Source organism: Ziziphus jujuba, chromosome 9 (assembly GCF_031755915.1).
Source record: "Ziziphus jujuba cultivar Dongzao chromosome 9, ASM3175591v1".
Taxonomy (NCBI): Eukaryota; Viridiplantae; Streptophyta; class Magnoliopsida; order Rosales; family Rhamnaceae; genus Ziziphus; species Ziziphus jujuba.
In genome coordinates, this window is record NC_083387.1 from 3,730,128 (window position 1) to 3,745,697 (window position 15,570).

Below are 15,570 nucleotides of genomic sequence, written 5' to 3' on the forward strand. Positions count from 1 at the left end.
TAACAAGAATGCCTACAAGCTTGATTTACCGGGTGAGTATAACATGAGTGCTGCATTTAATGTTGCTAATTTAACTCCTTTTTCTGCAGGTGATGATCTTGATTTGAGGACAAATCCTTTTGAAGAGGAGGGGAATGATGTGATTCCGCCCGAGCCCACTCCACCGATAACTCGCTGGGGTGCTGACTCGACACGGATGAAGGCTAGGCCAATCACAAGAGCTCAAATTAAGAGATTTAAGGGCAACCTGGGAGTATTTATACAGAGGGTAATCAATCTCAACAGAGCTTGTCCATACTTGAAGATACAAAGCCTATTCGAAGCATCCAAGTGGTGGAAGCTGATACGGACCCGGGTGACGGTTTTGGTACATTTTTGGAGTCCGGGAAGCATGAAATGGTTCCAATTCTTTATGGGTTCAATACATATGCCTAAGAGGTCATGGAATCAAGTTAAAGCAGCCTCAAATGCAATCAAAAAGGGCTTGTACGGACAGCATCAACAATTTGGCCGAATTTGTTGTATTGCTTGCTGGCTTTACTGTATTTTACTGTATTAGCCTTTTCTTATTTTTCCAAGCATGGACAACGTGTGGGACTTCATATTCAGTTTATTTGGAATCCTACAAAGCATCTAGAAGCTTATTTGAAGCTCAAAGAGGTCAAAGATTGATCAAAGTCAACTTGATCAAAAGGCTAGCATTTTTAGTTTCCTAATTTGTTTTTACTTTTTGTTTTAAGAAACTTCCATTAATTTTTGGCTTTTATTTATTTATTTTCTGGAAAAATAACTTTAGGAAGGTTTTTATTTTATTCTTTCCATTGTAAATTAATTAATTCCTAATTTAATATAAAGGAATTAATTAATTAAACTTAGATTAGGAAAGGAAGTATAGTTTCAGCTAACTAGGTTTCTTTATGTGTGGTGGCTGGTTTTCTTTATGTTCTAGGGTTTTTTTTCATGGCTTTGTAGCCTATTTAAAGGCTTATTTTTAAATAATAATACAACTTTGATTTGATTGAGAAAATACTTGTGAGATTAATTATCTCTTTGTTCTTTGAGAACACCTAAAACACCATTAGAGAATTGGTTGTTTTAGCTTGACTTATCAATAGGTTTTCCATCCCCTATTGTGGCTTCTACATTATACCAAGGTTTCTAACCACAGGTTGGTTAGGGGTTGAGGTCCATTCCATTAGAACTTGAACTTAATTAAAGATCCGGGCTAATATAATACGGGTTTAGGAGCAGGTCGTCCTAGGTTCGTATCACAATATCTTGATGCGGATGGACTGGGCTGTTACATTAACAGGTTCTATAATGGCGAATCACTCAGAAAACACCCAACCCAACCCATAAGCCCACATACACCCTCATTCATTCAACTCTGATCAATTTCATAAAGAAATTGTTCCTACACCTACAGAACACTTCGATGAGTTTGTACAAACAAGAAGGCCTTAACTTTCTCTCTTAATCTTTGAAACACAAACTCAACCTTAGCTCTGTAATTCTACAAAATCCAGAAGTAAAGAAGAAGAAGACGATGACGGTTATATATATCCACCGTTGCTGTTGCTGATGTGGCATTTTAAATGATGTGGACCAATGACACTTAACCCTTCACATAACCACCATAACTAACTCACATGGCTTGCACGTGATTCAGTTAACTTTCTAAACCCACCATCATGCCAATACGACACCGTCCCACTAAAACCATTAAAACCAAGTTAAAAACTCTGTCGTTCTTCTTAATGTTGTGTAAACATATTACATCAAAATGGTGTCGTTTCTTACTTCCTTTATTCACAAGCCTGAGTAGCAGATGCACATCAATTCTTAACTCCTCAGCTCTTGAGGATTACTTCTTTACATTTCTCCACCTAATCCTTAAGAGTGTAATTATAGCAGAAACTCTGTGAACCCTCCTTGCAATCTTCCTTTAAATCAACATTAGCCTACCTCAATATTGAGCAAGGTTTTACATGAATTAAACCTGCTCAGGGGTAAAACTTTAGTACCCATATCAATAGGATTAAGCTCTGTAGGTATCTTTTCCAACTTGACTTCCTTCCTTTCCACCATATCCCGTATGAAATGATATTTAATTTGAATATGTTTCGACCTCTCATGAAACATAGGATTTTTAGAAAGGTGTATTGCACTTTGACTATTTGAATAGAGTATGACAGCCTTGTGTAACATACTAAGCTCTGACAGCAAACCTGTAATCCATATTGTTTCCTTAGCAGCATCTGTTATTGCCATATATTCTACTTCTGTAGTAGACAAAGCTACTATGGCTTGCAAATGTGACTTCCAACTTACACAATTCCCACAAACAGTAAATGCATATGCTGAAATTGACTTTCTCTTATCTCGATCCCCAGCATAATCTGCATTTGTATAACCAAGCAATTCAATTCCATCTTTGCTACCTTTAAACACCAATCCTTCATTCACAGTGAGTTTTAAGTGCCTTTAGAGCCACTTTACTGCATCCCAATGACTCCTTCCAGGATTTGACATAAACCTGTTGAGCACACTTACTGCATAAGCCAAATCTAGCCTTGTACTTATCATAAGATACATAACTGAACCTATAGCACTCGAATATGGTACAATAATCATATCTTCTCTTTCTTGTTCATTACTTAGGCATTGTTCTATTGACAACTTGTAATGTCCACCCAAGGGCACAGAAACAGGCTTAACTCCACTCATGTTGAACTTGGAGAGTATCTTTTGAACATATGAAGTCTGTTGAAGTTTCATCTTCCTATTTCTTCTGTCCCTCTCAATTGTCATGCCCAAAATCCTTTTTGCCTGACCAAGCTCCTTCATATCAAACTCTGAACTTAGTAACTTCTTAACTGAATCAATAACTTTTGCATTTGGTCCTGATAATAGCATATCATCTACATACAAAAGCAGAAATACAGCATTTGAGCTTGCTACCTCCTTGAAGTACAAGCAACTGTCAAAGTTGCTTCTAACAAAACCAGCCTTCACCATAAAGGTATCAAACCTTCTGTACCACTGCCTTGGTGACTGTTTTAGACCATAGAGAGACTTCTTTAGCAGGCATACTAACTCTCCACCCTTTCTAGTCACTTCATATCCCTCTGGTTGCTTCATGTAAATAGTTTCTTCCAAATCCCCATGAAGAATAGCAGTCTTTACATCCAATTGTTCTAATTCCCAATCAAAATGTGTAACCAAAGAGAGAATGATTCGAATAGTAGTATACTTGACCACGGGTGAGAAGATTTCATTATAATCCACACCTTCAACCTGGGTAAACCCCTTTGCTACCAACCTTACCTTGAATCTCACTGGATCTAACTTGGTCAACCCCTCCTTGACTTTATAAATCCATATACAATCAACAACTCTTTGTTTTGAAGGAGCCAACACCAGATCCCATGTATGATTATCATGAAGTAACTGCATTTCCTCAGCCATTGCCTGCTTCCACTTTGCTGATTCTGAAGACTTCATAGCTTCTTTATAATTATGAGGTTCATTATCAGAGAACTCTTGAAATCCAACTAAAGCATATGCAATAAAATCTGCATAGTTGTATTTCTTATTTGGAATAATCCTCCTTCTAGCTCTCTCTCGAGTCAATAGGTATCCTGGTGATGCAATGGTTCTTGAAGGTGAAGAAAGCTGTTGTCTTTGCCTTTCTTCATTTGAATCTGATTCTGAATGCTCAGGAGTTCCATGAACTTCAGCTTCTGATAATGATTCCTTCGGTGCACTTTCCTAATTGTCTTGAAAATCAATCTCAGGCATTACTAAGTCCATTTGCCTTGACATTTGTTGTTGTTCTTCACTTTCAGTACTTGCATTGTTAGTATTCTTACAAGGCATAATATTCTCATTGAAAATGACATCTCTACTAACAATGACCTTAAAACCACTTCTGTCCTTAATCCATAGCCTATAGCCCTTGACACCTTGAGGATATCCTAGAAAGACACATTTGATGCCTCTAGGTTCAAGCTTACCTTCTGACTGATGTGCATATGTTGCACATCCAAATACTCTCAAATTACTATAATTTGGTAACTTTCCAGACCAGACATACTCAGGTGTCTCAAAATTCAAAGCAGCTGACGATGACAAATTAACAAGATACATGGCAGTCATAACTGCTTCACCCCAAAACAACTTTGGCAAGCTTAATGACACTAACATACACCTTACCTTATCAAGCAAGGTCCTATTCATCCTCTCAGCAACACCATTTTGCTTAGAGGTATGCTTGACAGTTCTGTGTCTCACAATTCCTTGAGTCTTATAGAAATTATCAAACTCCCTATTACAGAACTCAAGACCATTGTCTGTTCTTAAAGCCTTTACTGTCCTGTTTGCTTGTTTTTCAACAAGTAGTTTCCACTCCTTAAACTTATTGAACGCCTCATCTTTGGACTTCAATAAAATGACCCACACTTTCCTAGAATGGTCATCTATAATAGACATAAAGTATCTGTTTCCACTTTGAGTAGAAACTCTAGCAGGACCCCAAAGATCAGCATGAACATAATCAAGCACAGCTTTAGCTCTATTTGAACTCAAGTTAAAGCTAAGTCTATGTTGCTTACCCAAAATGCAATTTTCACAAAAGTCTAATTTGCTTATCTGATCCTTACCAAAAACGTGTTGTTTATTCAGATAATACATGCCTTTTTCACTTATATGGCCTAATCTATTATGCCATAGCAAAGTTTTATCCATAGAAGTATGAATTGAAGCATTACAAGAATCAGAAACAGCCTCACCAAGCAAAACATATAGACCATTTTTCTTAATACCTTTAAAAGCAACAAAAAAGCCTTTTGAAATCCTCATTTTTCCATTTTCAGTTTTAGTGGTATAAGCAACATCATCAAGCATTCCAAGGAAAATTAAATTTCTCCTTAAACCATGCACATATCTAACTGAATTTAGAGTCTTAACAGTACCATCATCAAGTTTAAATTGAACATTACCTATACCAACAACTTTACAGGAATGATCATCACCAAGGAGAACTTGTCCTCCTTCATAGTCCTTATAAGACTGAAAAACATCAAGTATAGGAATCATATGAAATGAACATCCTGAGTCTAAAACCCATTCAGTCTTATTTAGTTCAGTATCAACCACAAGAACCTCACCAGAATCTTCACTCGAGGTGACAGCAGTAAGATCACTACTCACCTGAATCTTACTTTTGTCATCTCTCTTCTTCTTGTAGCAACATTTCATTATATGACCTTCCCTCTTACAGTAATAACACTTTCGACCTCTAGTTCTAGACTTGGATCTAGAATGGTCTCTACTTTTGGCTCTAAATTCAGAAATACCAAAATTTCTTGTTTGACTTCTTCCTCGAACATTAAGCCCTTCACCCTTAGACTCATATTTCATTTCGTTGTCCCTAGATTTTAAAGAACTTAGCACCATATCTAAGGATAAGAAATCACGGCCATACTTTATGGCATTCTTAACTTCTCTATAAGATTCGGGTAAAGAATTTAACAAAATCACAGCATTGTGTTCATCACTAAAAGTGACTTTACAATTTGCAAGATCAAGTATTAATCAATTAAACATGTCAAGATTAGAGTCTAAATCTTTATTGGTGTCCATCTTAAAGCCAAAGAACTGCTCAAACAAAAGAATACGATCAGGTAAAGACCTTACCAGATACAGTTGTTCTAGTTTATGCCACATTTCAGAAGTGGTGGTTACCTCATCTACCTTTCTTAGCACACTGTCTGACAAGTGAAGAATGATCATACTTAGAGCAATCTCATCCATCTCCAATTTCTTATCTTCTGAAAGATCTGCAGAGAATGTTCCATCTATGGCTCTTGCTACCTTCATATGGACAAGGACAGCCTTCATTTTCTTCCTCCAAAGCAAGAAGTCCCCTTTGCCATTGAAGATCTCCACCTCAATCTTTGAGGCCATTTTTGATCATATGAAATTACACAATTCTTTATAAAGAATCTCCACCAACTTTCCCAAAAAGACTAAGAACCAGGCTCTGATACCACTTGTTGTGGAAATCAGAAAGAACAAGAAAATAAAACCAATAAAATGCAAACACGATTTAACGAGGTTCGGCCAAAAACAATTGCCTACGTCCTCGTGTTCAGGTTCTGAGCTTCTGCTATTATTGATAAATGAGGAAAAACAAGAGCTTAACAGGTTCTATAATGGCAAATCACTCAGAAAACACCCAACCCAACCCGTAAGCCCACATACACCCTCACTCATTCAACTCTGATCAATTTCACAAAGAAATTGTTCCTACACCTATAGAACACTTCGATGAGTTTGTACAAACAAGAAGGCCTTAACTTTCTCTCTCAATCTCTGAAACACAAACTCAACCTTAGCTCTGTAATTCTGCAAATCCAGAAGTAAAGAAGAAGAAGACGATGAGCGTTATATATATCCACCATTGCTGTTGCTGATGTGGCATTTTAAATGACGTGGACCAATGACACTTAATCCTTCACATAACCACCATAACTAACTCACATGGCTTGCATGTGATTCAGTTAACCTGATAAACCCACCGTCATGCCAATACGACACCGTCCCACTTAAACCATTAAAACCAAGTTAAAAACACTGTCGTTCTTCTCAATGCTATGTAAACATATTACATCAAAACGGTGTCGTTTCTTACTTCCTTTATTCACAAGCCTGAGTAGCAGATGCACATCAATTCTTAACTCCTCAGCTCTTGAGGATTACTTCTTTACAGATATATATAGTCTTTTTATGGCAAGTTTTTAATGTTGGCTAATGTGTATTGGCAAGTTAAAAACTAGTCAATCACCATAGAAAGATAAAAAGAAGTTAATTATATGGACATGTCAGGGGAACCGGAGAGGGAAACCTCCGAAAGAAAAAACAAGGAAACGGCATACTAATCGCGGCGAAAAACGGAGTGACAGAAATGGTGGAGAAAATCCTTGAACTCTTCCCGGTTGACATCCACGACATGAATGTAGAAAAGAAGAACATTGTACTATTGGTGGTGGAAAACAGGCAGCCTCATGTTTATAAGCTCTTGCTGAAGAGAAACATCCTGAGAGACAGTGTGTTTCGGAAATTGGATAAAGATGGGAATAGTGCTTTGCATCTTGCAGCAACTCTTGGAGATTACAAGCCGTGGCTAATTCCTGGAGCCGCATTACAAATGAAGTGGGAAATCAAATGGTATGAGGTAAGCAAATATATATTAAATTTATTTCAACAATTAATATTCATGCATTAATTTATTTATCATGTTAGTTTGTTGTGAATAAATATATAATGCAATATTCGCAATCGCAGTTTGTGAAAAACTCCATGCCACCTCACTACTTCGTCCACTACAACAACCAGAGGAAGACTCCAAAAGAGATATTCATCGAAATCCATAAGGATCTTATCAAAGCTGGAGGCGAGTGGCTAACAAACACCTCCGAATCTTGCTCCGTGGTGGCTGCGCTAATCGCCATCGTTGCTTTCGCAACCTCTACAGCAGTTCCAGGGTGTACCAACAAGAACAATGGTAAACCAACCCTAGAACACCAACCGGCTTTCGAAGTTTTCGTAATCGCATCGCTGGTCGCGCTGTGCTTCTCAGTGATGGCCGTGGTGATGTTCCTGGCCATCCTCACTTCCCGATACGAAGAAATGGATTTTGCGAGTGACCTGCCCGGGAAGCTTTTGGTGGGCTTGACATCGCTCTTCGTCTCCATCGCCTCCATGCTTGTTTCTTTCTGTGCTGGCCATTTCTTTGTGCTCCAAGATGAGCTTAAATACGTGGCTTTTCCCGTCTATGCAGTCACGTGTCTGCCTGTGTCTTTCTTCGCCGTTGTGCAATTTCCGTTGTACTTTGATCTTTTATGGCTACTTATAAGAAGGTTCCCCAATGCAGTTACAAAGTAGCCCCTCTATAGGAGTTTTATTGTTAATTTCCCACTCTACTTTGCTCTTGTTCAGACCAGTTTTAAAAAATCCCTTTCACCATTCGCAACAACACAACTCATTGATTTTAGCCGAGGATGGTATGACTTTTTGGTCGTGTCAATTTGATTATTAAATTCTAAAGAATTACAGTTATATATGAATCTCCTATCAAAGAAGAAAAAATTTTGGTTTTTGGACTTTTATAGACTTTTACTCGGTGCTTTGTTTTCATTTAAGTAGAACTAAATTTTATTATTAATAGCTTATGTGGTCCAAAAAAAAGCTTAAAATTATTACATTAAAATATAAAAATATTATTATATTTTTAATTTGTTGACCTACAATATCGTTGGTTGGTTTCTTGTTTGCCTAAATTACAAAATTTTACAACTCTGACTTAAGTATATATCTTAGTTAATATCAGTATATATCTTCTACAGGGTCCCAGTCAACAATTCCTAGCAATGAAATGCAAGGCATATTTCCGGCTCGCTATTACAAATTCGTCAAAGTGCTAATCACTCTTGGAGTAGGTATGGGTTTCAAGCTATACATTTATGTTAATATCCCCATCTAATATGTATATAGATCCGTGAGAAACAGTTATCCTATTATATATTGGGGGATAGTTTTCTTGAATCAAATTTGTATATAAATTTATGCCTTTTTTTTTTCCTTATCAATTAGATGGTTCCAATGAAAAACCATTACAATCCTTATTATTAGTTTTGAATTATCTTAATTAAGATTTAAAAATATATTTGTAGACTATAGAGCTTAATAAAATATAAATTGAAGGAGGACAAAATGTATTTTATGGATTGATATAAATTTCTAATATATTTTTAAAAATTTTAGCATTTAAAGCAATTTAATAATAAAAATAAATGAAGGTTTTGATATTGCGAAATTTTTATATATTCATATAGAACTAATTTCTTTCTCCAACTAATTAATTTACGTTGAAAGGAACAAAGAGGATAATAAAAACTGTACGGGAGCTACAAAAACTGAAAAAGAAGCATAAATGGTCGATTCAAGTCATGAATGAACTCTTCAAACGTTCTAAATTTATATACAAACACATAGGTGGTGGAATTAAAAAGGGAAAACTATCATTGGAGGAAGAAGACGAAGACGATGATATGGAGGAAACTTTCAAGTTAGTGAAAGAAGGTAAATAATAATACTAATAATTACTAATTAAAATGTATGGATCTGAATTGGATTAGTATGATTTATATATAATATTGGCCAAATTGAGCAGAGGAGAAGCTACCCGAAAAAATGGCAAAAGCTGATAAGATCTTATTAATGGTGGCGAAAAATGGGGTGGTGGAGATAATTGAGAAATTTCTGGAGGTATTTCCTGCGGTCATCCATGATAGGAGCGCAGAAATGAAAAATATATTGATATTGGCAGTTGAGAACATGCATCCCAACGTATACAATTTATTGATAAGGAAAAATATTCTCACTGAGACCACCTTTCTGAGAGTGGCTTTAAACGAGAACAACGTATTACATGTTGCAGCAACGTATAAGAAAGATAAACCTTGGCCCATTCCTAGGGTTGCTCTGCAAATGCAGTGGGAAATCAAATGGTTCTAGGTATATATATATATATATATATATAATTCCTATAAGTCTATCTAATTATACTTTCTTTTTCTTCCAATTCCAATTTTTTGTTTTTTTATTTTTTCCCATGATTGATAGGATACGATCTAATTTAAAAACATATGCGATATGGACTCTCTTTCATATGAATTGTTTTTAAATGGTCAATATTATTAATATTGCAGTTTGTTAAAGCTTCTATACCAGCTGGCATCACTTTTCACCTCAACCAAGCCGGTGAGACACTAGAAGAAGTTTTCTCAAAAAACCACGAGGATCTAATGAAAGAAGGCAGAGATTGGCTCATCAACCTCTTAATCTTGCTCTGTGGTGGCTGCATTAATCGCTGGCGTGGCTTTTGCCACCTCCGCTGCCATCCCCGGAGGTACTCTCGACACAAGTGGCAAGCCCATCTTTGAAAAACAACCGGCATTCCAGATCTTTTCCATCTCATCGCTCCTCGCGCTCTGTTTCTCAATCACTACCTTGGTTATGTTCTTGGCCATCATCACGTCCCGATTCCAGGAAAAAGATTTTGATACAAATCTTCCTATGAAGCTTTTACTGGGCTTATCGTCGCTTTTTGTTTCCATTGCGGCCATGTTGGTCTGTTTTTGCACAGGCCATTTTTTCATGATCGGAGATAAACTCAAAATATGCTGCGTATCCAGTCTACGCTTTGACATGCTTTCCGGTTTCTATTTTTGCTGCGGCTCAGTTTCACATCGATCTTTTACGGACTACTTTCAAGAATCCCTTTGAACATTTGAGTTGATACAAAGTATGGGATTCATATTCTACTCACCAATATATAGAGCTCAGGACATCCTATATGTCATCAGTCTTTTGGTGTCAAAAGATTGCATTTTTTCACATGGACTAAAAATAATCGACAGTCACCACTTAGTTGAATATTTCTATATATATATATATATATATATTTATATATATTGCAGTTTTATTGCCATTTGAATACGTCCAAGTCCAAGTCATTTGGTTATTGACATCCCATTTCCACATCTTATTGAACACCTCTACAAAATAATATTATCTTATGTCGAAGTTTATATCTTTGAGAATAATGTTCTTATCATAAAATTGTTTGTAACATCCCACATCGGTTGGAAAGGGGAACGAAGCATGCCATATAAGCGGGTGTGGATACCTTTCCCCTGCGAGGCCTTTTCCTGTGACCCACCGTTGTTTTGGGGTCGGGAAGAGCAAAACTGTGCGGGCTGGGCCCAAAGCGGACAATATCGCATGCGGGTGGTCTGAGCTGTTACAGTGGTATCAGAGCCAGTACCCGGATCGGTGTGCCAGCGAGGACGCTAGGCCCTAAGGGGGGAGGATTGTAACATCCCACATCGGTTGGAAAGCGGAACGAAGCATGCCATATAAGTGGGTGTGGATACCTTTCCCTTGCGAGGACTTTTGCTGTGACCCACCGTTGTTCTAGGGTCGGGAAGAGCAAAACCGTGCGGGCTGGGCCCAAAGCGGACAATATCGCATGCGGGTGGTCTGGGCTGTTACAGTGGTATCAGAGCCAGACCCGGATCGGTGTGCCAACGAGAACGCTGGGCCCTAAGGGGGGAGGATTGAAACATCTCACATCAGTTGGAAAGGGGAACGAAGCATGCCATATAAGTGGGTGTGGATACCTTTCTCTTGCGAGGCCTTTTCCTGTGACCCACCGTTGTTCTAGGGTAAGGAAAAGCAAAACCGTGTGGGCTGGGCCCAAAGCGGACAATATCACATGCGGGTGGTCTGGGTTGTTGCAATGGTATCAGAGCCAGCACCCGGATCGGTGTGCCAGCGAGGACGCTGGGCCCTAAGGAGGGAGGATTGTAACATCCCACATCGGTTGGAAAGGTGAACGAAGCATGCCATATAAGTGGGTGTGGATACATTTCCCTTGCGAGGCTTTTTCCTGTGACCCACTGTTGATCTGGGGTAGGGAAGAGCGAAACAGTGCAGGCTGGGTCCAAAGCGGACAATATCGCATGCGGGTGGTCTGGGCTGTTACAGTGGTATCAGAGCCAGTATCTGGATCGGTGTGCCAGCGGGGACGCTGGGCCCTAAGGAGGGAGGATTGTAACATCCCACATCGGTTGGAAAGGGGAACGAAGCATGCCATATAAGTGGGTGTGGATACTTTTCCCTTGCGAGGCCTTTTCCTGTGACCCACCATTGTTCTCGGGTCGGGAAGAGCAAAACCGTGCGGGCTGGGCCCAAAGCGGACAATATCGCATGCGGGTGGTCTGGGCTGTTACAGTGGTATCAGAGCCAGACCCGGATCGGTGTACCAGCGAGGACGCTAGGCCCTAAGGGGGGAGGATTGTAACATCCCACATCGGTTGGATAGCGGAACGAAGCATGCCATATAAGTGGGTGTGGATATCTTTCCCTTGCGAGGACTTTTGCTGTGACCCACCGTTGTTCTGGGGTAAGGAAAAGCAAACCCGTGTGGGCTGGGCCCAAAGCGGACAATATCACATGCGGGTGGTCTGGGTTGTTGCAATGGTATCAGAGCCAGCACCCGGATCGGTGTGCCAGCGAGGACGCTGGGCCCTATGCAGGGAGGATTGTAACATCCCACATCAGTTGGAAAGGGGAACGAAGCATGCCATATAAGTGGGTGTGGATACATTTCCTTTGCGAGGCCTTTTCCTGTAACCCACCGTTGTTCTGGGGTCGGGAAGAGCAAAATAGTGCGGGCTGGGCCCAACGCGGACAATATCGCATGCGGGTGGTCTGGGTTGTTACAGTGGTATCAGAGCCGGACCTGGATCGGTGTGCCAGCGAGGACGTTGGGCCCTAAGGAGGGAGGATTGTAACATCCCAGATCGGTTGGAAAGGGGAACGAAGAAAGCCAAATAATTGGGTGTGGATACCTTTCCCTTGCGAGGCATTTTCCTGTGACCCACCGTTGTTCTGGGGTCGGGAAGAGCAAAACCGTGCGGGCTAGGCCCAAAGCGGACCATATCGCATGCGGGTGGTCTGGGCTGTTACAGTGGTATCAGAGCTAGTACCCGAATCGGTGTGCCAGCGAGGACGCTGGGCCCTAAGGAAAGAGGATTGTAACACCCCACATCGGTTGGAAAGGGGAACGAAGCAAGCCATATAAATGGGTGTGGATACCTTTCCCTTGTGAGGGCTTTTCCTGTGACCCACCGTTGTTCTAGGGTCGGGATGAGCAAAACTGTGCGGGCTGGGCCCAAAGCGGATAATATCGCGTGCGGGTGGCCTGTGCTGTTACAGTGGTATCAGAGCCAATACCCGGATCGGTGTGCCAGTGAGGACGCTGGGCCCTAAAGAGGGAGGACTGTAACATCCCACATCGGTTAGAAAGAGGATCGAAACATGCCATATAAGTGGGTGTGGATACCTTTTCCTTACGAGGCCTTTTCCTGTGACCCACCGTTGTTCTGAGGTCGGGTAGAGCCAAACTGTGTGGTCTCGGCCCAAAGTGGATAATATCGCATGCGGGTGGTTTCGGCTGTTACAGTGGTATCAGAGCCAGTATCCGGATCGGTGTGCCAGCGAGGACGCTGGGCCCTAAGGAGGGAGGATTGTAACATCCCACATCAGTTGGAAAGGGGAACGAAGCATGCCATATAAGTGGGTATGATACCTTTCCCTTGCAAGGCCTTTTCCTATGACCCACCGTTGTTCTGGGGTCGGGAAGAGCAAAACAATGCGGGCTGGGCCCAAAGCGGACAATATCGCATGCTGGTGGTTTGGGTTGTTACAGTGGTATCAGAGCCGGACCCGGATCGGTGTGCCAGCGAGGACGCTGGGCCCTAAGGAGGGAGGATTGTAACATCCCACATCGGTTGGAAAGGGGAACGAAGCATGCCAAATAAGTGGGTGTGGATACCTTTCCATTGCGAGGCCTTTTCCTGTGACCCACCGTTGTTCTGGGGTCGGGAAGAGCAAAACTGTGCGGGCTAGGCCCAAAGTGGACCATATCGCATGCGGGTGGTCTGGGCTGTTACAGTGGTATCAGAGCCAGTACTCGAATCGGTGTGCCAGCGAGGACGCTGGGCCCTAAGGAAGGAGGATTGTAACATCCCACATCGGTTGGAAAGGGGAACGAAGCAAGCCATATAAGTGGGTGTGGATACCTTTCCCTTCCGAGGCCTTTTCCTGTGACCCACCGTTGTTCTAGGGTCGGGAAGAGCAAAACTGTGCAGGCTGGGCCCAAAGCGAACAATATCGCATGCGGGTGGTCTGGGCTGTTACAGTGGTATCAGAGCCAGTACCCGGATCGGTGTGCCAGCGAGGACGCTGGGCCTTGAGGAGGGAGAATTGTAACATCCCACATCGGTTGGAAAGGGGAACGAAGCATGCCATATAAGTGTGTGTGGATACCTTTCCCTTACGAGGCCTTTTCCTGTGACCCACCGTTGTTCTCAAGTCGGGAAGAGAAAAATCGTGCGGGCTGGGCCCAAAGCGGACAATATCGCATGCAGGTGGTCTGGGCTGTTACAGTGGTATCAGAGTCAGTACCCAGATCGGTGTGCCAGCGAGGACGCTGGGCCCTAAGGAGGGAGGATTGTAACATCCCACATCGGTTTGAAAGGGGAATGAAGCATGCCATATAAGTGGGTATGGATACCTTTCCATTGCGAGGCCTTTTCCTGTGACCCACTATTGTTCTGGGGTCAGGAAGAACAAAACCGTGCGGGCTGGGCCCAAAGCGGACAATATCGCATGCGGGTGGTCTGGGCTGTTATAGTGGTATTAGAGCCAGTACCCGGATCGGTGTGCCAGCGAGGACGCTGGGTCCTAAGGAGGGAGGATTGTAACATCCCACATCGGTTGGAAAAGGGAACGAAGCATGCCATATAAGTGGGTGTGGATACCTTTTCCTTGCGAGGCTTTTTCTTGTGATCTACCGTTGTTCTGGGATCAGGAAGAGCAAAACCGTGCGAGCTGGGCCCAAAGCGGACAATATCGCATGCTGGTGGTCTGGACTGTTACATGTTAGCCTCATCCTTTCTAAAATAAATAAAATATAGGTAAGAAGTCCTTTTGTAACAATTTTTCATTTGGATTATTACATGTTTGCTTCTAAGTTTATACTACTTAAAATAAAATTAATATTGACACATAAGTAATTAATTTTATCATTTGAATTAACAAGATATAATTGAGAATTATTTATCACATGATAAATTTTAAAAATTTTGAATATTCAACTAGAACTTCTTTATGTGACAATTTTATATGTGATAGGTCCAATATTGTTAACTTGGTAAGGCCTGATAATTTTGTAACTCCATTTTTATATTATAGTACTCCAATTTTATATCTATCCAATATATATATATACACACACATATATATTTTTGTAGTGAGAAAATCAAAATGAAACAACCTAGATATAACATATGTGATACTTTGGAAAAAACCAAAAAAACAAAAACAAAAAAAAATCTCCATATTATTAATGACAAAAATTGGTGTTTAAATTCAATTTACATGAGGTGCAGTTACAAGAGATAAACAGACAACTCCTAACAACTTGCTATACACAATCTTAACAGCAGATAAGTTACACGTAAAATAAGATATACATACAACAACTAATATTATTAGGACAATATTTTATCACTAGATGATAAGTGTTCTATCATTCACAAGCTGTATTTTTACATTTTGAAACATACGTATTTTGTCACATTTTTATAGTAAAAAAATTATATATTTTTTTAAATTGCCATAGTTCTGGGTGCTTTTTTTACTTTTTTGTTTTTTCTGTCAAAAGCAACGAATCTTGTTAGAAAATTATGAAACACACAATTACAACTAAAATAGAAATTATAAAAATAAAAAATTTATATGTAGAAATATTCAAATAAAATATATACAAAATAATTGAGAACTATAAAAATATTTTATTATAGCAAAAGTCTCTTTAAAATAAAAAAAAGCATAATTTACAATTTTTTTTTTTATAATAAAAAAAAACCATATTAT